The 26,807-nt window shown below is 47.3% G+C and overlaps 1 long non-coding RNA gene and 2 pseudogenes across 1 annotated transcript; 1 reads left to right on the top strand and 2 right to left on the bottom strand.

Moving 5' to 3' along the window:
• Nucleotides 1-10,150: 10,150 nt before the first annotated feature.
• On the bottom strand, nt 10,151-14,109 carry LOC132434271 (serine/arginine-rich splicing factor 3 pseudogene; annotated as a pseudogene).
• A 557-nt stretch (nt 14,110-14,666) lies between these two features.
• Nucleotides 14,667-16,071, top strand: LOC132434272 (thimet oligopeptidase-like; annotated as a pseudogene).
• An 81-nt stretch (nt 16,072-16,152) lies between these two features.
• On the bottom strand, nt 16,153-21,285 carry LOC138414216 (uncharacterized). Its single transcript, XR_011246665.1, has 3 exons — nt 21,196-21,285; nt 17,151-17,350; nt 16,153-16,679 (listed from the first exon to the last, which is right to left on the bottom strand). It is a non-coding gene; the product is annotated as an uncharacterized lncRNA (long non-coding RNA).
• Between the last annotated feature and the right edge of the window lie 5,522 nt (nt 21,286-26,807).

A 26,807-nucleotide genomic window follows, 5' to 3' on the forward strand; every position in this document is an offset into this window, starting at 1 on the left:
CTTACCTCCACAATTTTGCTATGTATCTTCCTCCCTGAAATGTTTCTTATGCAAGTCTTCAAATGCTTTCTGAAGTGACATCATTCAGTATGAGTAAAGGAAAGGCTGGTGTCAGATTTAATATAAAAGATATTCTTAGAAATAATACAGTGATGTATTCTTGCCCTTTGAGAAAGAAAAGCACAGCTCATACCAAAGAAGATTCAAACTTGCAGTAGGTTTAAGTCTAGAAAACAAAATATATCAGAGGCAGCTTGCCCAGTGAAATGTTGTGAGTTTTATCATTGTCATAAATATTTCTAAGAAACACTGAAGGATTTGAACCAAAAAGGATAAGCTCTCTATTTATAATAGTAATATGATAAAGTTAAAGAGGATATTGTATTGAAAACCTGGCTTTGCTCCAGTCATTAGAAAAAGAAGCTGCAGATAGAAATACAGAATGACTGAGAGAACCCCCACGAATATTATTGTTTTCTTTTTACTTTTATTGAGCATGCCACTCACTCTTATAAGGATATTACTTGTATTAACACCTTTGCATGCATTAACCTTCTACAGTAGTTGTCCCCATTTTGCAGATAGAAAAAAATGGCACAGAGACAGACAAAGTCAGAGCTGGGGTTAAAACCAATCTCAGGGATTGTAACAGCTCTGACATACTAAAGCTGGCATTGCATTGAGACAAAACTCAACCAGTAAACTGACCCTTTGAGAGAAGATCTAACAAATGAAGTAATGAAACTAGAAAAGTAATGACCCAGTGGGGCCATAACACCAACATACACACACCTCCAGTAATATCAATCCTAAAGGAGAATTCAGGAAGCATGAAGATTATCTACCTTGTCATCAAGTGGAAAAGGGGTTCCACTTATTTGCTGAATTTAATGAATATCTTTATTTACTAGCTCTTCAGTGCCAAGTTTTAGACTACTAAATTCAATTGAAACATTTCAAAGGCTAGAAGGAAATAAAATAACATTTCTTAGTTTATGTTGCATTAAACTCCCTTCCCCAATAGTTATCAACCTGCAAGTCAAGTTCAAAGTAATTCTTTCTCAAAATGTCTCCCCTCCTTGCATTGGCCTCCATGGAACTCGCTCTATAAAAATCTATGTCTACACATTTTTTTGTTTCCATTTTAATGTTAATTCCAATCTTATAAAATAATATTCAAATAAATAAAAGGTATGGCTGGTAACTTTCAGGCACATACCAACTATGAGATTTTAAAAATGATTGGCATTTATATGCCTGTAAAAAGAAAAGGAAGAAAAATTAGAGTTAGCAATTACAGTTCCTTTCACTCTCAGATTTTAGATAACTACTCCTCTACAACTCCCCTCATTTCTATAAATTTCCATGTTTTTCATCTTCTTGGGAATTCACCCAGACCATTTATATATTGTTATTACTATAAATATATATAAATGTATATAAATATTAATAAAGAGTAACTTAATGAACTCATATATAAATAATGTTAATTAAAATACATAATAGGCTTCTATTAATTTATAAACTTTATATGAATAATATATTGTTGATATCCTTCTGGAACATGGGGTTTTTTTCAGTATTTTAATGTCAAGATGTGTATGTTTTATTTTTTTAAAGGAATCTCATTATCTTTATTTTTTAAATTTTTATTTATATTGGAGTATCATTGATTAACAATGTGGTGTTAGTTTCAGGTGTACAGCAAAGTGACTCAGTTATACATATACATGTATAAGTACTTATTCAAATTCCTTTCCCATTTAGGTTATTACGGAATATTGAGCAGAGTTCCCTGTGCTATACAGTAGGTCCTTGTTAGTTATGTATTTTAAATACAGCAGTGTGTACGTGTCAATCTCAAACTCCCTATCTACCCCTCCCCCCACCCCTCCCTCCCCAGTAACCAAAAGTTCATGCTCTAAGTCTGTCAGTCTGTTTGTTTTGTAAATAAGTTCATTTGTATCATTATTTTAAGATTCCACATATAAGTGATATCATATTATATTTGACTTTGTCTGACTTACTTCATTTAGTATGATAATCTACAGGTCCATCTATATTGCTGCAAATGGCATTATTTCATTCTTTTTTTATGGCTGGGTAATATACCATTGTATATATGTACCACTTCATCTTTATCCATTCCTCTTTTGGTGGACATTTAGGTTGCTTCCATGTCTTGGATATTGTGGACAGTGCTGCCATGAACATTGGGTGCATGTATAATTTCGAACCATGTTTTTCTCCAGACATATGCCCAGGAGTGGGATTGCTGGATCATATGGTAGCTCCATTTTTAGTTTCTTAAGGAACCTCCATACTGTTCTCCATAGTGGCTGTACCAATTTACATTCCCACCAACAGTGTAGAAGGTTCCCTTTTCTTCACACCCTCTCCAGCATTTATTTATTTATTTATTTATTTTAACATCTTTATTGGGGTATAATTGCTTTACAATGGTGTGTTAGTTTCTGCTTTATAACAAAGTGAATCAGTCATACATAAACATATGTTCCCATATGTCTTCCCTCTTGCGTCTCCCTCCCTCCCACCCTCCCTATCCCACCCCTCCAGGCTGTCACAAAGCACCGAGCCAATATCCCTGTGCCATGCAGCTGCTTCCCACTAGCTATCTACCTTACTACGTTTGTTAGTGTGTATATGCCCATGACTCTCTCTCGCCCTGTCACAGCTCACCCTTCCCCCTCCCCATAACCTCAAGTCCGTTCTCTAGGAGGTCTGCGTCTTTATTCCTGCTTTACCCCTAGGTTCTTCATGACTTTTTTTTTCTTAAATTCCATATTTATGTGTTAGCATACGGTATTTGTCTTTTTCTTTCTGACTTACTTCACTCTGTATGACAGACTCTAGGTCTATCCACCTCATTACAAATAGCTCAATTTCGTTTCTTTTTATGGCTGAGTAATATTCCATTGTATATATGTGCCACATCTTCTTTATCCATTCATCTGATGATGGGCACTTAGGTTGTTTCCATCTCTGGGCTATTGTAAATAGAGCTGCAATGAACATTTTGGTACATGACTCTTTTTGAATTTTGGTTTTCTCAGGGTATATGCCCAGTAGTGGGATTGCTGGGTCATATGGTAGTTCTATTTGTAGTTTTTTAAGGAACCTCCATACTGTTCTCCATAGTGGCTGAACCAATTCACATTCCCACCAGCAGTGCAAGAGTGTTCCCTTTTCTCCACACCCTCTCCAGCATTTATTGTTTGCAGATTTTTTGATGATGGCCTTTCTGACTGGTGTGAGGTGATATCTCACTGTAGTTTGCTTTGCCTTTTTCTAATACTTAACAATGTTGAGCAAATTTCATGTGACTCTTGTCCATCTGCATGTCTTCTTTGCAGAAATGTCAATTTAGGTCTTATGCCCATTTTTTGATTGGGTTGTTTACTTTTTGATATTGAGCCACACGAGCTGCTTGTAAATTCTGGAGATTAATCCCTTGTTGGTCACATTGTTTGCAAATATTTTCTCCCATTCTATGGGTTGTCTGTTCATTTTGTTTATGGTTTCCATTGATGTGCAAAAGCTTTTGAGTCTAATTAGGCCCCATTTTTTAATTTTTGTTTTTATTTCCATTACTCTAGGAGATAAGGAAAAATATTACTGAAATTTATGTCACAAAGCATTCTGCCTATGTTTTCCCCTAAGAGTTATATAGTATCTGGTCCTACATTTAGGTCTTTTATCCATGTTGAGTTTTTTTTTTATTTACATGAAGCTGTCCAGTTTTCCCAGCACCATTTATTGAAGAGACTGTCTTTTCTCCATTGTATAGTCTTGCCTCTTTGTCATAGATTAGGTGACCATAGGTGTGTGGGTTTATCTCTGGACTTTCTATCCTGTTCCATTGATCTATATTTCTGTTTTTGTGCCACTACCATACTGTTTTCATGACTGTGGCTTTGTAGTATAGTTAGAAATCAGGGAGCCTGATTGCTCCAACTCTGTTTGTCTTTCTCAAGATTGCTTGGGTTATTCAGGACCTTTTGTGTCTCCATACAGATTTTAAGACTTTTTTGTTCTAGCTCTGTGAAAAGTGCCATTGGTAATTTGATAGGGATTATATTGAATCTGCAGATTGCCTTGGGTAATATAGTCATTTTGATAATATTCTTCCAATCCAAGAACATGGAATATCTTTCCATCCGTTTGTGTCACCTTTGATTTCTTTCATCAGTGTCTTATAGTTTTTGGACTACAGGTCTTTTGTCTTCTTAGGTAGGTTTATTCCTAGGTATTTTATTCTTTTTGAGGTGATGGTAAATGGGATTGTTTCTTTAATTTCTCTTTTCAATCTTTCATTGTTAGTATGTAGAAATGCAACAGACTTCTGGGTATCCTGCAACTTTACTGAGTCATTGATAAGCTCTAGTAGTTTTCTGGTAGCATCTTTACAATTTTCTATGTATAGTATCATGTCATCTGCAAACAGTGATAGTTTTACTTCTTCTTTTATAATTTGGGTCCATTTATTTGCTTTTTCTTTTCTGATTGCTGTGGCTAGGACTTCCAAAACTATGTTGCATAAAAGTGGCAAGAGTGGACATCCTTGTCTTGTTCCTGATCTTAGAGGAAATGATACACACTTGCCTATGTACTTATATGTGTATGTACATGCACATATTTACATATAGGTGTGTATGTGTGTGTATACATTGTATATATGTATGTGTATGTATCCTACATATGATATGTGTATGTATATATACGACGAATTTATAGATGGCAGTACATATATATTTTTATTCTACATGTTTTTATATGTAGGTGTATATGTGTGTCTATATGTATGTACGTGTAGGTATTGCATATATTATGTGTATGTATGTATACTGTATATATACACACCTAAATATCTTTGTATGTGTGTATATATGTATGATATAGACGTACCTAGGTGTGTATGTTGCATATGTTATACGTATGTGTACATACTGTATATATACAAACTGTGCATTTCATATGTGTGTATGTATAGTGTACATGTATGTCTGTTGTATATATTATGTGTATATGTGTGTATACATACTGTATATATACAAACTATGCATTACATATATGTGTGTATACATGTATTTGCGTATTGTATATATTATATGTGTAGATGTCTGTATGCGTACTGTATATATACACAGCTGTATATTTTTGTATGCGTGTACATATGTACATGTGTGTGTATATACACACACACCCTATGGATTCTGTTTGTCTGGAGAACCCTCACTGATACGGACACTTATGACAATTGAGCACCTGCTCTTTGCCAGCCAGGGAGCCAAACGCTTGTCCTTTCTGTGTCTCCCTTAAGTGTCGCAAGTCCCAGGAGGGAAGGTGATGCCGCTTCTACCAGTTGAGGTGCCTCAGGGTCAGAGAGGTGCACAGGGCGGGGGGCTGGAACCTGGTGGAGCCCAGGTGGAGTTCTAGCAGCAGTACAACCTAGCAGTCCCACTTCCCCGGGTGCCTCTCACAAAGACGCTGAGGGAGAGACGGGGTCTGAAGGAGGGGATGAGGAAGCTTCCGTGGGTCTGCAAGCCCAGACCAAGGCTGACTCGTCAAGGGTGTTAGAGGTCAGGACTCTGGTTACCCTGGGGATGGGGTTACACAGAGCCATTCCCATTCTGAAAAAGTATCCATTCTGCTCTTGTTTGTATGTTTACCCCCCCTCCCCCAAATCTTTTAAAAACAGATTCTCTTGGTTGCTGGGAGCACACAAGGGGAAGTTGTGTGTGAGGGGGTGTGATCCAGGGGACAGGGAGGATAAGCCCCCCACTCATAAGGCCAGGAGTGGCTCAGCTTTGTGAGCTAAGGATGGCCCGCGAGGTCCCAGAGAGAAGGGTCCCTGCTCCGTCCCTGCTCCGTGCACCCCATTCCCAGCCTGAGAAGTCCAGAGCCCACCCCCCCTCCCACACACACACCAGGGAGGAGAGCCAGTCACCCTGGATCCCAGGCTCCAGCTCCAAGGCTCCCGGCACTAGGAGCTATTTTCAGCTTTCATGCCCTAGGACAAGGCCAGAGCTAGTGTCTCCGGAAACTCTCTGTCTCTCGCCCACCCGCCATCCTTCCCTCCCTCCCCCGCCTCTTCCCCTCCCGCTCCAGCTGTCCTGCCCTCCACCCTGCATTTCTACACAGGATGGCTCACAGACAGCTGCTCCCCGTGCCCACCCGCCACCATTCGATGGATGTCAAAGCAAGCCCTGGGGACTTCCCTGGAGGTCCAGCGATTAAGACTCTGAGCTTCCACTGCAAGGGGTGCGGGTTCGATCCCTGGTCAGGGAAATAAGATCCCACATGCCGCCCGGCACGGCCAAAGAAATAAATGAATAAAAAATAAAGTTATAGTGATGAAACAGCCCTAGTGGTGCAAGGATGGGACGTATAGCTCTATGGTAGAGAATAAAGGTCCAGAAACAGATAGATGAGAACTTGATATGACAGAAGGTGGGGAAATTAAGGAGTTTTCAATAAATGGCATTAGGACAATTGCATATCCATGTGGGAAAAAGTAAATTAGAAAAAAAAAAAAGCAAGCCCTGGTCAGGTGTGACCTTGGGCCCAGGGCCATTGGCACACGTTGTCGTGTGGGATGTTCTTCCTTAGGCTCCTCTCTCCCTCCCTCCTGTGTCACTGTCACTTCCTCCAGAACCTTCCTGGACTCCCCTACACACGACCGGGGTGTGCCCTCACCCGCCCACCCTGGATCACCGGAATTCCAATCCCGGCCCACCCTTCCCCGCCAGGTAAAGAACTGGGCCTGGTCAATAAGACCGTAGAGGTCCTTGGCCATTGCTATTGCAGTTGGAATTGTTACTGTGTTTACACAGGGTGACCAACACCCGCCCCCAGTTTGCCCAGGACCGCTCAGGTTTGAGCGCTGGAACTGTGGGGAAACCCTCATTTCCGGGGAACCCCAGAAGGCTGGTCAGCCTATTTAGGATGGATCTTTCACTTGAGATCCCAACCCCCGAGAGCCAGAAAGGGAATCTCCCCCCTCCTTCCATGGTAACCTTCATTCATTCATCCACTCATCCCTTTATTCAACTCCTTTATTCAGCAAGTATTTATGAAGCATCTACTACATAGCAGACACTCTTCTAGGTGCTGGGGACAGTAAACTGAGGTGGTGTGATTTATTACATGGGGATGATGTCTCGGAGACCACTGCAGGGCATGGGAGGTGGGAGAGGGAAGGGGCAGTTCTAAATGCAGGCTCTGACGGGACTGGGGCAGACCTTGCCCTAAGCCAGGCTGGTTGCTTCAACACAGCTGTCCTCACCCAGGGCCATCCTGCTTCCGCCTCACCCAGTTCTTCGGTGATGTCTGGGGAAAATCTGTGGTTGTCACAACTGGGGGGGAGGGGCCCCTGGAATCAAATGGGTGGGGACAGGGATGCTGCTAAACCCCACACAGTGCCCAGGAGGGGCCCCCAGCAGAGAATGACACCCCCCAAATAACCCCAGTGCCATGGGGGAGACCCTGCACTAATATTATTCAGACCCGCTGGTGCCCCTAGATTCCTGCACAGGCTGGGACTCTAACCGGGTCACCTCTGTTTCCCGAGGTGACCTAGAGTGGGGCAGCCAGGAGGGCTGAGTATCAGGGATGAAATGACAAATCTCTGTGCCCACTCTCCCCGCCGCACCCCAGGGTCGATGGCCTCTATCTCCTCCCTGTGCAGGTAGCTTTTCCCTGAGCCATTTCTTCTTGTCAAGGTCCCTGTCGCAGGTTGTGTTCCCTGAAGATGACGTTGAGAGCAAGGATTGGAGTGCAGGTGGTTGATGTGAGACGTGCAGAGAACAGATACAGCTGCCATAGGGTCCCGCAATTCCACTCCTGGGCATAGATCTGGAGAAAACTCTAATTCAAAAATATACATACACCCCTGGGATTTCCCTGGTGGTCTAGTGGTTAAGACTCTGTGCTTCTGGTGCAGGGAGCATGGGTTCCATCTCTGGCCAGGGAACTAAGATCCCACATGCTGTGTGACAAAAAAATAAAGAGAGAAGGAAAGAAAAAGAAAGAAAGAAAGAAAAGATACATGCACCCCAATGTTCATTGCATCACTATTTATAATAAGCAAGATGTGGAAGCTACCTAAATGTCCACTGATGGATGAATGGATAAAGAAGATGTGGTACATATATACAATGGAATATATTCAGCCATAAAAAGAATGAAATAATGCTATTTGCAGCAACGTCGTGGATGGACCTAGAGATTATCATACTAAGTGAAGTAAGTCAGAAGAGAAAGACACATATATGATCTCTCTTATATGTGAAATCTAAAATACGACACAAATGAACTTGTCTACGAAACAAAAACAGACTCACAGACATAGAGAACAGACTTGTGGTTGCCAAGGGGGAGAAAGAGGGAGGAAGGGTTGGATTGGGAGTTTGGGGTTAGCAGACACAAACTATTAAATATAGGATGGATAAGCTACAAGGTCCTACTGTCTAGCACGGGGAACTATATTCAATATCCTGTGATAAGCCATAATGGAAAAGAAAAAGAGTTTTATTTATAGGTTCCATCCCTAACTGAGCTGGCCCATCCCCTCCCATGGTTCTAAGTGCAGCCCGAGGCTGCAGACTTCCCACCGTGGTCTTCAGCTCCAAAGCAAGCCACCTGCAAACCAGCCGCATCTTCCCAGGGGCTGGCAACTCTCCTTTGCTACTGATTCCAAGACACATCCAGATAGCACAAATGTGACCATGAAAACAAACTCAGGCATGTTCAAATCAGGGAAATAACATTCTTATCTCTGTTTAGTAGTTGCTTAATTTTAGAATAGCTTAGAGTTACAAAGAAGTTGCAAAGATCTGTACAGAGTGTACAGAGTGCTGTGGACCCCCGACCCAGTAACCCTATTTCCAACACGTTAGTACGACATGCTTATCCAACTAAGGAACCGAGATGGATAGGTTATTATTAACTAAAGTCCACACTTTACTAGAATTTCCCTAGCTTTCCCCTAACATCCTTTTTCTGTCCCAGTCTCCTCTGGGCTGTGACATTTCTCAGACATCCCTGGGTTTTGATACCTTGAAAGTTTTGAGGAGGACTGGTCAGGTATTTTGTCCCTCAACTTGTTTGTCTGTTGGTTTTCTGATGTTTTTCTTATGGTTGGGCTGGAGTTATGGGGTTTGGGGCGGAAGATCCAGACACAGATAAAAATGTCATTCTCCTCAGGTCACATCATCAAGGATACACACCATCAAGGATACACACATCAAGGATACACACCATCAACAGGACTTGTGACAAACAATTTTACCCTTGATCACCTGACCAGTATCGTCTTTTTTTTTTTTTTTTTTTTTTTTGCTGCGTTGGGTCTTCATTGCTGCACACGGGCTTTCTCTAGTTGCGGCGAGCAGGGGCTCCTCTTTGTTGCGGGCACGTGCTTCTCATTACAGTGGCTTCTTTTGTTTCGGAGCATGGGCTCTAGCTGTGCGGGCTTCTGTAGTTGTGGCATGGGGGCTCAGTAGTTGTGGCTCCCAGGATCTAGAACGCAGGCTCAATAGTTGTGGCCCACGGGCTTAGTTGATCTGCGGCACATGGGATCTTCCTGGACCAAGGCTCGGACCCGTGTCCCCTGCATCGGCAGGTGGATCCTTTTTTTTTTCTTCCTTTTGGAACCAAAACTTTAATCTCAAGGAGTCTCACAAAACATATTACAAATGACAGCATGAAAAAAAAAATTGCACAGTAACTCAAAGTTCAGCTCTACAATATACTCTTCATCTGGCAAGACATCAGTATCTTGATAATCTCAACTTCCAAAAAACACTACAAAGAGCTATGTATTCATGTACAGCAATCACAGAGGGGACTTATGACCTAACTCAAAGGGAAACTAACTTCCTTGAAACTTCTTAGATTCTAAACTCACTGGACAACCTCTTGTCCAGTGTGAAGACTAGTGGAATTCTTAACCCTCTAATCTAGGGTAAGTGTGCGGCTTTCATTTCTACCTGCTGGCTTGTGTTCACAGCACCTTTTAAAGACTGTTTGCTTAACTACAGCTGCATACCATATCCCAGCTACAGAAAGTCTTTTCAATGTTTGCCAGTGTTGTTTCCATAATAATAAACATCACACTTTAGGTGGGCAGGAGTTAGAGTTTTATTATCAGTCTAGGCAAGACCAATAATTCAAAGCAAATTCAATTTTGCTTAAGAGAACATTGTAAAGAAACAATTCTTCATATTACATGCCTCATATGACCCATTTCAAACCATAGAGAATGACACCTTTATGTGTCACTGTCCCAAGAGACAAACAAATGTGAACAGCTAAAACATTTAAAAAGTGCATCAAGCTTCGGAAGTCTCAAACGAAACTTGAATTTTCTGTACATACTCCTGTCAAATGAAGTTATTTCCTGTGCACCACTCCTCTTGCAAAGTGGTCTGCTATTTCCTTTCATTTGACCTGGATCGGCTAGGAGACCTAGAGAAAGATCGGGACGGCTTGCGATTTCTCTCCTGGGACAGTGATCTCTCTCTTCTCCTATATCTACTAAAGGGACCTGCTCCGGCTGCGAGAGAAGCTTCTCCGTCTTGGAGATGTGTGGTGAGGGGGAGGATTCCTCCTCCGATAATCATCTCGAGGGCGACGACCCCAAGAAGGAGGCGGCCATGATTTCGACTTCTTTCCCCATTCGACAGGTTCACTCTACTTGGCAGCCACAGAGTGTTCTCCCGTCTAGTTCTCAGACAGCATCCGCTGCATCTCGGGGATCTTCATTTTCAACAAGAGCGAAGCCGGGAGGGTTTTTAGCAACCCACACACTTCGGAGTGGTCCATAATATCCTAAAGCTCGTTCGAATTCAGTCTTGTTACCACTGTTTCCAAGATTCCTTACATAAACGTTACAGTCCAACGGACAGGAATCCCGATGCAAGACCCTCCTGGCTCCTGGGTTTCATGGGCCACAGGGTGATCCCGGGCCTCTAGAATCTCGCAGCTGAATCGGCTCGCACAAGCTGTCCTGTGGGGATGCTTTTCCCCCTATGTGTCCAGCCCGGGGCCCTGCTGTCTAGGCCCGACCTCCAGGGTGACAGGGTGAACCCCAGGTCCCTGGAGCAAACACTCAGAGCCCTGGTGACCAGACTCAGGGGGCTGGGGCGGCAGCTGGACATGTGTGGCCACCCTGGTGGTGTTTGGCTCCATCTGCAGTTCCAGTTCCAGCTGAGAAAGACCCTCGCTGTGTTATTTTCTCCTGGTTGTGTAAGGATCCCCGGTGTCATTTGACAGAAATGTAGATGGTGTGTTCTTTCTCTGTTTTCTCCCTGCTTCCTCTCGTCCCTCGCCCCCTCCCTCTCCCCCCTCCCCGTCCCTCTCCCCGTCCCTCTCCCAACTCCCTCTCCACCTCCGTCTCCCCCTCGCTCTCCCACATCCCTCTCCCTCTCCCCACCCCCTCCCTCTACCTCCTCCCTCTCCCCCGTCTCTCTCCTGCCTCCCCCCTCCCTCTTCCCGCCTCCCCCGTCCCTCTTCCCTGTCCCTCTCTCCCTTCCTCTCTCCCTGTCCCTGTTTCCCTGTTCCGCACGCCCTCCCTCTACCTCTTTCCCTCTCCCTGTCCCTCCACCTCCTTCCCTCTCTGGAGAGGGAAGGAGGTGGAGGGACAGGGAGAGAGAGCAGGAGGCAGGGGAGAGGGAGAGAGAGGGGGGAGGGGGGAGAGGGAGAGAGGGATAGAGGGAGGGAGCGAAAGACGTCTCTCCCTCCCTCCCTCCCTCCTTCTCTCCCTCCCTCCCTTTATCCCTCTCTCCCTCCCTCCCTCTCTCCCTCTCTCCCTCTCTCCCTCCCTCTCCCTCTCCCTCCCTCCTTCTCCTCCCTCTCCCTCTCCCTCCAACTCTCCCGCTCCCTCCGTCTCTCCATCTCCCTCACTCCCTCCCAGAGAGGGAGAGATGGAGAGGCAGAGACAAGGGAGAGGGAGAGAGGGAGAGGGAGAGATGGAGGGAGAGGGAGGGAGAGGAAGAGAGGGAGAGAGATATGGAGAGGAGAGGGAGAGAGAGGGGGGGAGAGGGAGAGGGAAAGAGGTCTCTTCCTCCCTCCCTCTCCCTCTGTCCTCCTTCTCTCCCTCTCCCTCCCTCTCTCCCTGTCCCTGTTTCCCTGTTCTGCTCTCCCTCTCCCTTTTTCCCTCTCCCTCTCCCTCCACCTCCTTCCCTCTCCAGAGACGGAAGGAGGTGGAGGGAGAGGGAGAGGGAAAGAGGGAGAGGGAGAGCAGGAGAGGGAGGGGGGAGAGGAAGGGAGAGAGGGGAAAGGGAGAGAGGGATAGAGGGAGGGAGCGAAGACGTCTCTCCCTCTCTCCCTCCCTCTCTCCTTCTCCTCCCTCTCCCTCTTCCACCAACTCTCCCTCTCCCTCCATGTCTCCATCTCCCTCACTCCTTCCCACATAGGGAGAGATGGAGGGAGAGGCAGAGATAAGGGGGAGGGAGAGAGAGAGAGGGAGAGATGGAGGGAGAGGGAGAGAGGAAGAGAGAGAGGGACAGAGGGAGAGAGAGAGAGAGAGAGGGAGAGCGGGAGAGGGAAAATGGTCTCTTCTTCCCTCCCTCCTCTCCCTCTCTCCTCCGACTCTCCCTCTCACCCTCCCTCCGTCTCCCCTTCTCCTTCCCTCGCCCTTTCCCTTCCTCTCTCCCTCTTCCTCCCTCTGTCACTCCCTCTCCCTCCATCTCTCCCTCACCCTCACTCCCTCTCAGAGAGGGAGAGATGGAGGGAGAGGCAGAGACAAGGGAGAGGGACAGAGGGAGAGGGAGACCGGAACAGGGAAACAGGGACAGGGAGAGAGAGAGGGAGAGGGAGAGAGGGAGAGAAGGAGGAGAGAGGGAGAGGGAGGGAGGAAGAGACCTCTTTCTCCCTCCCTCTCTCCCTCTCCCTCTCCCTCCCTCTCCCCCTCCCTCCCTCTCCCTCTCCCTCCATCTCTCCCTCTCCCTCTCTCCCCATCTCTCCCTCTCCCTCTCTCCCTCTGCCTTATCTCTGCCTCTCTGGGAGGGAGTGAGGGAGATGGAGAGACGGAGGGAGAAGGAGAGTTGGAGCGAGAGGGAGAGGGAGGAGAAGGAGGGAGGGAGAGGGAGGAGAAGGAGGGAGGGAGAGGGAGAGAGGGAGGGAGAGAGGGAGGGAGGGAGAGACATCTTTCGCTCCCTCCCTCCATCACTCTCTCCCTCTCCCCCTTCTCTCTCCCTCTCCCCCCTCCCTCTCCATCTCTCTCTCCCTCTCCCCCTCCCTCTCCATCTCTCTCTCCCTCTCCCTCCACCTCCTTCCCTCTCCAGAGAGGGAAGGAGGTGGAGGGAGAGGGAGAGGGAAAGAGGTAGAGCCAGAGTGTGCGGAACAGGGAAACAGGGACAGGGAGAGAGGAAGGGAGAGGGGGAGAGGGGGAGAGGGAGAGGGAAAGGGGGAGAGAGAGAGAGGGACAGGGAAAGAGAGACAGGGAGAGAGGGAGGGAGAGAGGCAGGGGGAGCGATGGAGGGAGAGGGAGAGGGAGAGGCAGCGAGGTAGAGGGAGAGAGGGAGAAAGGGAGAGAGAGAGGGAGAGCGGTAGAAGTGCTGAGGAGGGGGGCTCCCTCCCACTCCCACTCCCATCCTCTCCCTACTGCTTTCTCTTTTTTCTGCTTCAACAAACACCAGGCGCCTTTTAGATCAGCCCTGAAGTCAACGTTGATGCTTGGACAGCCTGACCTCCCTGCTGGGAGAGAAGTCCCAGCCCAGGACCACCGCTGGGAGATGAAGTCTGCGGGGCCCTGGGCGCAGGCTGCACAGGCACCTCCCCTGATGCCCAATCTCTCCTCGTTTACAAGGCAGCCGACACTCCCCTCCCTGACTCCCCAAGATTTGGGGCCTTTTTAGTATGTGTCGATAATGCCATGAGCTACTATTTAACTCTTCCACGAGGACCCATCTCCCAAAATGCAGTGGTTTTCAGCCTTGGCTGCACTAGAGAACCCCCAGGGAAGGGAGAGACGTCTCTCCCTCCCTCTCTCTTTCTCTCCCTCTGTACTTCTGTCTACCTCTCTCCCTCTCCCTCTCCCTCTGGGGTGATACCCGATGAGCTCAGAATCGCAGGTGGCCCCCCCATCCCCTCTCTGTGGCTTGCATGGGGGATGCACCTTCTCACTGTGGCCCGGGCATGGCCTTGACATTCAGACATCGGGTCCTGCATGGACACTTGTGTTTGTTCCATAGCGCATGTGGCTGCAGTCTGTGCTTCTGTAGATGGGGGCTGTGCGTGAGCCCTTCATCTTCCCCGCAGACACCACTGATGCTCGCTCGGCCTTGTGGGTGATGCGGGGGGCATGGGGGACAGTCTTGTGTCCCCACCTTCTTGGGCTACAGACAGGCCACGCTGGTCCTGTGGTGACTGGGGGCTCCCAGGAGAACCCCACTGCAGACCAGAGAGGTGGCCCCAGAGAAGGTGGCGTACGCCTGGGGCCGGGCCTCATCAGTGAGCCACGGGCCACCTGCAGCAACAGGTGTCTCACCGTCCAGGGGCTGGGTGTTTGGGCGCCGTGGGGTTGAGCTACTGTCTGCACGGCAGCCGTGTTTGTCTTCTTGAGCCCGGGGAGGCCCCTTGGTGGCTCCTGGAAAGACTGGCCGCATTTCTTCCTGCCCTTGGCCTTAGAGCCCATCACGTTCATGCCGTTTCCAGTTCCAAAAGGACCTGTGTTAATAAAGACCACGTGTTAGGACAGCACCAAAGTGTCTAGAAATCCGGGCCAGGAGGAGGAGGGAGGGGGATTGGCTGTGCCCACCAGAGGCCTGGGAGCCCTGCCCGCCTGCAGAGACCTGGCCCGGGGTCCGCGGGGAAGGCATGGCCCTCGGTCCCCAGCGCCTTCCGTCTCTGGGTTCCAGGAGAACTGCGTGATCCTCAGGGAGCTGGTGAGGCTGCAGGTCCTGAAGTCCCGCCTGCTGGGGTTCCGCATGCATGCCGACTCCGTGCTGGAGATGAACATGGACAAGACCAGCCAGGTGGTGGCCACTGTCCTAGGTAACACCGCCTCCCCCTGAGTCCCAGTGGGGACGTGGTCAGGCGGACCTTGACCGGACGTGGTGCTGCCTGAGACCCCACTGTGTCAGCCCTTGGGGGTCACCTTCCCAGACCCTTCATTCTGCCTCGAGGGGCGCAGGGTCGGGGGTGGCTCGGGGGCCGCCCCAGGGACGTAGCCGAGCCTCTCCCCTCCGCCCGCAGGTGAGCTGGCCCAGAAGCTGAAGCCCCTCGGGGAGCAGGAGCGGCCGTGATCCTGGAGCTAAAGAAGGCCGAGTGCCAGAGGCGGGGCCTGCACTTTGACGGCCCCATCAACGCCTGGGACCTGCGCTACTACATGAACCAGGGGGAGGAGACACGCTACCACGTGAACCAGTACCTGCTCAATGAGTCTTTCCCCATGCAGGCGCTCACACACGGGCTGCTGGGCATCTCCCAGGAGCTGCTGGGGCTGACCTTCGACCTGGAGGAGGGCACCAGCATGTGTCACGAAGACGTGAGGCTCTAAACGGTCTGGGACGCGGCCTCGGGCAAGGTCATCCATCGGCAAGTTCTACCTGACCTCTATCCTCGGTGCATGCGTGGGGGAACCTGTCGGCCGTGGGCCGGGGCTCCTCTGTGGAAGTGGGGCCCCATCCACGTCCCTCCGCAGGGTGGGGAAGTCCGGGCACGCGGCCTGCTTCGGCCTGCAGCCGGGCTGCCTACAGCACGATGGGAGCTGCCAGATCGCCATCGTGGCCATGGTGGCCAACTTCACCAAGCCTACGCCCAACCTGCCCTCCCTGCTGCAGCATGATGAGCGGGAGACCAACTTCCACGACGTCGGGCACGCGATGCACCAGCTCCGCTCCCAGGCGCAGGGCTGCAGGCAGGGGGCGGGGAGGGCCCGGGCGTGCGTGGTCCTCAGGCAGGCCCTCGCCATGGGATTCTTTCACTGACATCACCCCGCACGTGGTGACGCCCTCGGTGTCAGCTTCCATCATCAAACCTCAGGCGCGTAAATAATGGAAATGGATGTCCTCGAGGCTCTAGAGGCTGGAAGACCCAGATCAAGGAGTCAGGGCTGGTTCCCTGCATGTTAAATACATGTACTCAAGAGCTGCCTTGAAAAAAGACAAAAGAAAAGAAAGGAACGTTGCCTGCAAGTCTGCTGACAGCCGGTGATGAGAACCAGAGGGAAGGCTCTGGGGCCGGGGGTGCAGTGCCCTGTGAGCTCGGGGGCTGCTGCCAGTCTCCGTGGAGGCTCAGCAAGTCCCAGTGACTTCCCCACGTGGGGGGCGCCAGCTGAGCGTCTGGGCCCAGGACCCACTGCTCGTTCAGTCTTCCTGTGGTCAGCCCTTCAGCCTGAGAGCGATGCTCTCACAGGCTGCACCGGGGCGTGTGGGGACAGTTTACTGAGCTGTACAGACGTCACTACTGCTTTGGACCATTTCCGTCACCCCGAAAATGTCCCTCACGCCCTTAGCTATCACTCCGTCCCCTCGCCAGCCCCTGGCAACCAGGAACCCACTCGCTGACTCTGTGGATCTACCTGCTCTGGACGTTTCTCCTCAGTGGGGTCACGCCCTGTGTGTCCTTCTGTGTATGACTTCTCTCGCTGAGCATCGTGTTCTCAGGGTGTATCGATGTGGCAGCGAGCGTCAGGGCTTCACCGCATTGCGTGGCTGAGGGACGTAAAGAAGACAAGAGAAAAGAAAAGAACGTTGCATGCAAGTCTGGTGACAGCCGGTGATGAGAACCAGAGGGAAGGCTCTGGGGCCGGGGGCGCCGTGCCCTGTGAGGCCCTGGCGCTGCTGCCAGTCTTGGTGGGGCACGGGCAGCACCGTCCCTCAGGAGCTGCTGGACAAGCTCGTCAAGTCCCGGGAGGCCAACCCAGATGCGGCCGGACCGAGGGAATGGAAGGGGGCTTCCGGTCTGCCCGGCTGGAAAGCGCGGCCTGGACACGGTGCCAGCCCCCCGTCTCCTTCCTCCCGCCCCCCAGGCCTCTTCAACCTGTGCCAGATCGTCCTGGCCAAGGTGGTTCAGGCCCTGCACACGCAGACGCCCGCGGACCCGGCCCAGGAGAATGCCCGCCTCTGCCAGGAGATCCTGGGGTTCCCAGCCATGCCAGGTAGCCAAGCGCGCACCGGGCTCACCTCAGCGGTCGGTTGGCGGCTACTGCCCAGATCAAGAGGATCGTCTGGCGGTGTGTGAATGGGGACCGACTGACGGGCTCCGGCCGAGGCCCGCTGACCTCTGGCCTCTTCCTGCCACGGTTCCTTGGCTGGTCCCTCCAGCTGTGGCCCGCGGAGTCCGAGGGTGGGGTGGGAGGCTCTGCACATGCTTTCTAGAGAGCCTGGAAGAGGCAGGAGAGGGCTTCATACCCCGAACAGAAGGCATCGACGAGGTCTGCCCATGCGGGTCGGTGCGGACACGCGGTTCACTCCCTCGTGAGCGCTTTAACCAGCGATCTCTCCGTGGTGGAGGGCGAGCCCTGACTCATCTCTCGCAGCCTCGGCAGCTAGCTGACCTTGTAAGAGGCTTAGGAGTGAACCCTCGTGAGCTTCAGCAGAAAGTCGGCAAAGATTTATTTGTGTCCCTCCACTGAACTGCCAGCGAGGTCCCCGTTTTCTACAAGTGTTGGGCCAATACTCTCTCTAGTGGCAGGGGACTCAGACAAGGCTGCTTTGGGGCCCCCACCCCCGCTCTGGGGCAGGGGCACTGAGCGGCCAGGGAGCCGGGCAGGAGCCCCTCCGCGTGTGTCCCAGTGACCCACCTGCCTGCGACCTTCGGCCGCCTGGCAGGAAGCTACAACGCCCAGCCCTATGGCCAGTCATTCCTGCAAGAAACACTGGAACCAGTTTCTGCCAACCCGCCAAAAAAAAACGACTTCAAAGGCAACGTGGTGTCACAGGAAGGGCTTGTTTCTGTGTTTCTTTGTTTTTAGTTCATTAGGCCTCACTTAAAATTCTGATTCCACAATGCACTTGCTTTGGGATCTTGAACAATACTCATAACCTCTGCAAGTTTCAGTATAGTAAGTTTATGTGATTACCTTCATCTGTAATATCCCTGTGTTGCAATCTTAATTAATTCAGATTAATTCATCTTAATCTTAATCTCAAGTTCAGATCAAAGACTAGTTCCTCTGTGACTTCTCCTCTGAACTGATTCAAAAGCCTCCTCTCCCGTCCTCATTTGGCTTCTCTTCTCTTCTGGAATCTCATAAGAACTTCTATGACCTCTCTGGTTTTTTGTTGTTGCTGTTGTCTGTTTGTTTGGTTTTTAATTGAAATATAGTTGATTTACAATGTCGTGTCCGTTTCAGGTGTACAGCACAGTGATTCCGTTTTCAGATTCTTTTCCCTTATAAGTTATTACAAAATATTGAGTACAGTTCCCTGTGCCATAGAGGAGATCCTTGTTGTATCAATTCTATGCCTTCTTTGAATGACCGTAGCACTTGTTGTCTGTATCATTTTTATGTCTGTTGTGGCTTTGTGACTGAAAATGAAAATTTTCTATTTGTTCATGTCCTGGCCCTTCCTTAAAAATGTGTTCATTTACCTATTTCATATTTATTGACTACATCTTAGACACCGTGTTAGCTGCTTGTTCTAGATGTTAGTAAACCATAGACCTTCCTGCTCAAAGGGTCACAGTATTTGTGGGAAAACAAAAAAACGAACAACTTACGTCTCAAATAGCTTTGTACTTCCCAAAGAGAGCACACCTCGTAGGTACAATAAATATATGGATTATACATAAATGTATAAATAGTTAATGGCATTAAAAACTTGAGATAACTGCTTTTCTATTCTGAGGAAATGATGATAATATTTCACCAGGAGCTCAACACCACTCTGAGAATGAGGGCTTAACCCCCGACCTGGCTCACTGCATCGCTTTCTTATATGAAAATAGACAAGTCTGTACACGCTCTCTACAAAAAGGCTTATCTGGCATGAATTTCAGATAGCAAGAAGAAAAATTCAAGAGGTTCAGAGAAGCATCCAGAAGCTCAGATGATTGTCTGGCACTAACACAACTTGCTTGACAGGAAAATAGAGCTGTAAATCTCACAAAATTAGATGATCTTCTAAGAATTTCAAAACTGCCTGCTATTAATTAGAAATCCTAGAAGAACCGCTTCTTTTAAAGCATACTGATAATATGCTTTACAGCTTAATATTCAGAAGCCTATGTTTTGGCTAAGTGAGCTTCAGGAATGAAGGAAACTTGTGGTTCAGTTCCATCTACTCTGGAACCTCTGGTCAAAACACCTACTTCTGTGCTCAGCCATCTTATCATCTGTAAAATGGAGGCAACTCTAAGAAAACATAGTTACAGAGATGTTGCACAGCTTCCTGTGTCACTGTCTTCATTTGTTTCAGAAAACCAATAACGTCTAAGCTACTACTGCAAAGAGTGCAGTGTTACTTGGGGTCATCTAGTGCAGCTCTGTCAAAGTAAAGAAAAGGAAAGGGGCCTAGAATAACTACAATTTTCCCAAGAGGACACTATTATTTGATGGCAAATCTGAGTCAAGAACCCTGATCTCTTTGATGCCATTCCATTGTTCTTTCGTTGGGTTCTCAACAACCCAGAGAAAGAAAGAGAAATAAAACTCCTATGTGCTGTGTCACTGGTACAGGACGTGGCAAGATTGGAATTGGAGAACTACATATTAACAGGTATTTGGGAAATTCTTCAAACTAATTAAGATATATACCAGGTACATAAAAAACAGTTATGTTTTCCCAAGATGATTCTGTGGAATGAACAGAACTGGTAACTGAAGGTGCCTGTGTGCTGCAGTTCCAAACAGGATGGGTGAATGCTTGTTTTCTGGCACCTTTAAGACTCCACCCCAATATACACATTAAAATAAAATTAACATTTCAACTGGGTCATATTTAATTCTGCATGCTCTTGTAAGTCAGCAAAATAGTCCATATATCATTTAAGTTGTCACTCACTTTCTTTTCCTTTTTTTGCGGTACACGGGCCTCTCACTGCTGTGGCCTCTCCCGTTGTGGAGCACAGGCTCCGGACGCGCAGGCTCAGCGGCCATGGTTCACGGGCCTAGCCGCTCCGCGGCATGTGGGATCTTCCCGGACCGGGGCACAAACCTGTGTCCCCTGCATCGGCAGGCGGACTCTCAACCACTGAGCCACCAGGGAAGCCCGTCACTCACTTTTTAACTTGAGTTTTAATTTCTAAAAGTCTTTCCAAACACAAAACAGGTGGGAAAATGGTATATGGGAAGCTGCAGAGATGAAATAAGCTTACTTCATTCGGCATAAAGATGAATACCCAAACAACTTCTGCATAGCTGGAAGTATCCAAATCTACTATCTTCGTTTTGTAGTCAAGGCTTCCGGAAAAATATGCTAACGGATGCCTAATTACCCAAATGCCCCATATCTGTTTCAGTAAGTATCATTATATATTATGGGAATTTTTCTCAGTGACAGAGAAAGACATCCTGGCCGAGCATCCCCCTGTCCATGACAGAGATGATGGGTCTCAAGCTACCTTGAAGGCGTTGGAGCCCACTTTATCCATTACTAATATTAATGGAGGACAAAACTTCATATTCTGTTTGCTCTGTGTTTGTTAAGTCACTTCTTCCCTTCATTAAAATGGATGACACATAATTGAGTCTGTAGTGTGTGTATCACTGGAAACTGAACACATTTTTGTTGGTTTTATTAATGTCATAGGTTTCTAGGGGGGGTCTACTAAATAACTAAGTCTAGTTTCACAGTTACAAATAAATTATGATGTAATTTTGAATAAATTAAGCTCATCATAAAGGAAGGATACTGATAGTTGCTACTACCCCTTCCTTGAGGGGCTCTTGTAAAGCACTAAATAAAGTAACAGAGGTTTATATGCATGCATATATTTTCAATGATATTTGAACACACTTGAAAAGAACTCTACAGAATGCATTATAAAACCTCGATGCTGTGTGTCCCTAGTTCCCAGCTCTCTCGTTAAAACTATTTAAATGAACAAAATGTTATCTATTAGGATAGCTATCAGAGTACTCCAAATACTACTTCTTGCAGTACCCTGTCCCAACAATTTGCCTTCCTCTTCCCATTAGTCCTTAATTCAGAAACCCCAGAGATTTGTCCATTAATTTATGAACATATTTCTTCATTCAGCCAAGAAAATTGATGGATCCCTTACCAAATTTCAGGCACCCTTCTTCAGTATGTTTTCTAGGCATGTTCAGGAAACACAGCAGTGATTAACACAGATGAATATAGCCTCTCTCGAGCTGAGGGGAGAGACAAAAGTAAAGAAGCAAATATAAAATCATAAGTGTAAATACGTAAATAAAAATTGAATAAATGGGTAGAATAACTAGTATATCAGGTAAGTGCTGGAGAAAAACAGCAAGCAGGGAAGGGAGATGGAGATTGTTAGCTGGTAGGAGGAGGCTGCGATCTTAAACTAAGTGATCACTGAGAGCTTTCTGGGGAAGATAAAATTTACGAGGGAACCTAAGGTTGTGAGAGGGAGCAAGGTGCATATCTGGGAAGTGAATAGTACAAGCAGAGGGAACAGTCAGATGGAAAGGCGATGAGGCAAGAGTGGGCTTGGAGTATCCAAGGAGCAGAAAGGATGTCAGTGTGTGGAAAACAGAGGGAGCAAAGTGGAGAGGAGAAGAAAACAGAGAGGAAACAGAGGCCCACATTTCTAGGGCTGTGGAGGCACTTTGAGGACTTTGCTTTTCCTGTGAAGAAGCCATTGAAGAGACTTGAGTGACATGATCTGACTTATGTTTTAACAGGATCTCTCTGGATGCCATGTTGATCAGAGACAGCAGGAGAATAAGGACAAGCCCCAGAAGACCAATAGTTGATTCAAATGTCAAGAAACATTTATGCCTTCACCCTTCAACTTCACAAATGATGCCATTTCCATTGAGCTATTGAAAAATATAATCTGGTTTTCAAAACAATAAACCAGAAGGCATTTTCTCACATAAGCAAGGTCACAAACAACTGTCAGCTAAAGTTGAGATAGCAACAAATCAAATAATAACAAAAAACGTTTTTTACAGATTTTAAAACCTTACAAAGCATTTTCTTGTCCATTATCTAAGTTAATCCTCAAATCAATGCCATGAGATAGTTATTATTTTCCCATTAGAAGTGACCGCCTATTAAATCCTTAGTGATTGCTCAAGAAAAGCTGAAATCTTGAGTGTACATCTATTAATGCCAAGGTTGGGTTTTTTACCCATGGGAACATTAGATGCTAAAATCCACAGGGATTTTCAGCTCAAGATGGCAGACTAGGAAATATATTTACTTTCTGGTCCTCCTGAAACCATGTTTAAATAAAACTGCAGAAATACCAAAATTAATCAACCAATAAAAGCCAAGACATTGTGGAAGTCATCAACCACAGAAAGATTTCAACACATTTCGAGAAGGCAAACAATGAAATGGAGGGGCCATGAATAAAATAATGAAGAAAAGACTACCCTAAGTAGGGTCTGCACAAAGCCAGTCAGCTTTTGCTGAGCCCTGGTTATAGTAAAGGACAGAGGAAAGAAGAGGGGCTGAAAACAAGGAGACAAAAGTCATTTTAGGAAAAAACGTTCACTTAATGAGCTCCAGGGAACACTCAGCCTGCTGCCATACTCACTCATGTATTACAGTGGATTGTTGGTAAGCAAGACAAGAAAAAAGGGAACCAACAAACAAAAATCAAGACACTGTTTCTTACTGAACTCTTCTCAAATGAGATCAAGAAATTAGGGTTCAATGCCATAGTTGTAAATCATTTCTGCTCCTGGAGAGGTTAGAAAGGGCTTATAATAGTTACCCTTTTTTTTTCAGACAGAATTTAGGTCTGAGCAAAAGCTTTTGTGTCCTCCAACCTCAAAGTTTATTGGGGATGGAAGTCCAAATTTGCTTTGACATACCATAAAAAGAATCTCATGAGCAGAGGGTCAAACTACTTTTGGAATACATGAATTATGCCCAGTGTGATTTTAAATAAACAAAAATATATCAATTTTTACTGATCTATATGATTCTGGGTTCTGAAACTTCTACATGTTACATGCCTGATATATAACACACAATGTCAGTCCCAGAAGAGAGAAAACACTCCAGTGAAGCAAGCCAAAGAAACAAGATTTGAACAAGGTAAAGTGATGTGTAGACCAAGACCAGGATTTTTCAATTCTTTCCTGTCATGCTGTAGCTTCCAGCTCCTGAATAACAACACATGTTTCCCTTGTCCTAGACACACAAGAGTATGTCTCCTCTATGGGGCGTAAGAAGCTCTAGAGTTACATATGTGTAGTAAAGAGTGGACCCAGCCAGCATACTCACAATGACCAAATTGTGTTGATCGTTACTTTATTTTAAACCAATACATCACTCCATGCTGAAGTTGCAATAAATGATATATTTGCTTTCTAGACATGAATGAGATGCCTTACTGGATATACTCCAGGAAGGCCAGAGAAACTGGCTTCTAATCCATACAGAATAATTCATTGATGAATTCCTTTCAGGATAGCCCCTGATTTATCTAGAATATAAGCTTTACATACCTGGATCCTTCAAACTAGACCAAAGGGGAAAATCTAGGCTGCAAGCCTCAATTAGAAATGTGGGATGGTGCTATGCTGACAACTAGTGGTCCCTGACCTATCTTCTGAGATTAGAACCCAGTGTGGTGGATGACCAATTCACGCGTTGAACAAAAGAACACCTCCTACAGGGCAGTGTATGTGTTCATTACAGGTATGGCACTTAGGGCTAAGTATCATAAGGACTTCAAGAAAAAAAAGAAAAAGTAACACATGAAGCATATATGATAAGGAGGCACCAGAGTCCAGAGCACGAGCTCTGGAATCACACAGGCTTGCTTCGAATCCCGGCTAAGCCACTACCACCTGTATACCCTGAAGAACAGTCGAAGGTTTAAATGTTCTTTTACCAAATTTCGAAAAACAAGTGAAGAAAAAGAACCTACCTGCCAGGAAGGGACATCGTGGGGTGCAGCATCCAGTCGGGTCAGGGCTCTGCATCCCCTGCTCAGAAACCTTCACCGCCTGGCTCATGGTGATGCTGGCAGCTCAGCAGCCCTGGAGAAGGCGCTCCTGTCTCCAGGGCTCGCGGACAAGCTGGGGAGGTCCACGGAGGAGGCGGGCCACAGCCTGGCACGTTCTGGGTGCCTCCTGCACTCAGCTCTGGGCAGGCTCTGGCCTCTGGGCCCCGTTGTGGGGAAGGGCTGGCCGATACATACCCAGGGCTGAGGGGCCTGCAGAGCTGGTGCCCAGGCAGGGTGAGCTCTGGAGGAGAAGGCTTCCACAGTCCCCAACAGTCTCTGCATGGTGGCCCATCCGGTGCCAAACACCTGCCACCCACAGCGACAAGTCCCAGCCGCTAGAAAGTCCAGAAGGGGTCGGGCTCTTTGCCCTCGAGCCGGGTTTCTCCAGGGGCTGGGCTTGCGTGGGGCCCCCAGCCCACCCCCTGACCCGCCCGCCCTTGCTCTGTGACACGTACAATGCAATGTCAACACCCAGGCTGAGTCGGCCAGTGTTCAGTGCCTGCTAGACCTTGAGAAGAGTTAGCAGCTAGGGAGAAGCTCTCCCACTGTCACTCGCTTTTCTCAGATCAGGCAGGCAGCCCATCTCACCCCAAAGCTATGGACACCACACCTCCTTCCCAGGCTACCGTTTTCCGTTCTGCCCCTGTTTTCCCTTTCCATTCTGCCCCTCTTTTCCCCAGCACCCCATTTACGGCTTCGGGTGTCATCGGTGCTGCAGCAGGCAGCACCTCTGACCCCGAAGCTATGGACACCACACCTCCTCCCTAGGCTATCTTTTTCCGTTCTTCCCCTGTTTTCCCTTTCCATTCTGCTCCTGTTTGTCCCAGCCCCCCTCATTTACGGCTTAGGCCGGCATCGGTGCTTCAGCAGGCAGCAGCTCTGACACCAAACCTATGGACACCACACCTGCTTCCCAGGGCTGTCATTTTCCAGTCTGCCCCGTCTCCAAGTAGAACCACTACCTATTTCACACGGCTCTTCCTAGTTCTGGGAACACAACACTCACTGGTAGCAATGCCTCAGCCCATGCCTCGACTCATTTACCTGCAATGCTGGCCAACAGATAGACCAACACTTCAAAGTTATGACAGAAAGTTGAGTAAGTTATACGCTTGGAATTGCATTTATTATTATTAACAAGCACAACTGTAGTGCTTAGACTGTAACAAGTAATATTCTAAGTGCTTAGCAAATATTAACTCACTTAATCCTCATAATGGCAACCCTATAGGTAGGTAATGTTCATAATATTCACCTTTTTTGGGGGAAACTGAGGCCCAGAGGGGTTGAATAGCTTGTCTAATGTCACACAGTAAGTAGGGGGCAGAAATCCAGGATGAAAATCAGACCGTCGAGACTTTCATCACTTTGCTGTGTCACCTTAATAGATGTTGTGGTTAGGGAAGGGACTAAACTGACAAGACTGTGAACTAGAGAAGGGAGAAATTAGAAAATGACTTATCCTAGAAACTAGAGAGGATTTCATCTCAGAAATTTCTGGTGATGAGACCCGGAAGAACAAGAACATGGTTGGAATACTCACTTGGGTAGTATCTGAATCCATTGAGAAATGGTTTTGTTTTGTTTGTTTGTTTTTTAACTTAGAAAGGTCAGTTGGATGAAGATTAATGAAAAAAAAGTATAAAGGAAAAGAGGAAGGTGCCTGAAGTGAGACATAACCTCTTCCCTGTAAGTACTAGGGGTGGGCGTCCTGTGGGAAAGGATGGAGCTCTCTCTACAGGTTTGTCACCAGGATGAACAAGGAGGAACATGGCAACCATTGTCCTGGTTTTGATGATTCCTCAAAAACCAAGGCTTTAGTTTCCAAGAACTACCCATGGTAGCATACCTACCGTGTGTCAGACATGCCACCAAGTGTGTTTCCAGTCACACATTTTAATTGGAGAAATAGTTCCTATGAGGTACGCATTAGTTCCCTATGGCTGCTGTAACAAATTACTACCAATGAGCTTGCGTAAAACAAAACACACTCATTCTCTTATGGTTCTGGAAGACAGAGGTCCAAAACCAGTTTCCCTGGGCTGGAACCAGGAGTTGACAAGGCCGTCCATCCACCTTCTAGAGGCTCTAAGGGAGAATCTGTTTCCTTGACAGCATTCCTTGACTTCTGGCCACATCAATCCAACCCCAACTTCATCATCACATTCTCTTTGGAGTAAAAACTCCCTCTGCCTCTCTCTTACGAGAACACCAGTGGTTACATCTGGGTCCATCCAGGTAGTCCAGAGGAATCTCCCCATCTCAAAACCCTTACTTTCATCCCATTAGCAAAGTCCCTTCTGCCATTTAAGGTGACATTCACAGGTTCTGGGGATTAGAAGGTGGACATTTGGGGGCAATGGTACTATTCAGTCTTCTACAAGGTAGATACTATTATCTTTCTCAGATGTAGGAAATGAAGATTAGGAAAGTAATTTGTCTCAGGTCTACAATTTCCAGAGTAGAGATTTAAATTCTGCCAGTGAGACTTTAGGACACACTCTAAACAACTTTAACCTGTGTCCTTAATTACTGCATAATCCTTGGTTAAGAGTCACACTTAGGTATCAAGACCCAACTGAATATAACACAAGTACTGTCTCCTCTTTCACTATGTTTGCCTGGTGTATTTATGAATCTTGCCCAGAGCAGAAGAGTTCAGAAAATTGTTATGCACCTTTACTAGGAGAAAGCATTTACTGTTTGATGTGCACAGAGTA

The sequence above is a fragment of the Delphinus delphis genome, chromosome 11 (assembly GCF_949987515.2).
Source record: "Delphinus delphis chromosome 11, mDelDel1.2, whole genome shotgun sequence".
NCBI classification, from domain to species: domain Eukaryota; kingdom Metazoa; phylum Chordata; class Mammalia; order Artiodactyla; family Delphinidae; genus Delphinus; species Delphinus delphis.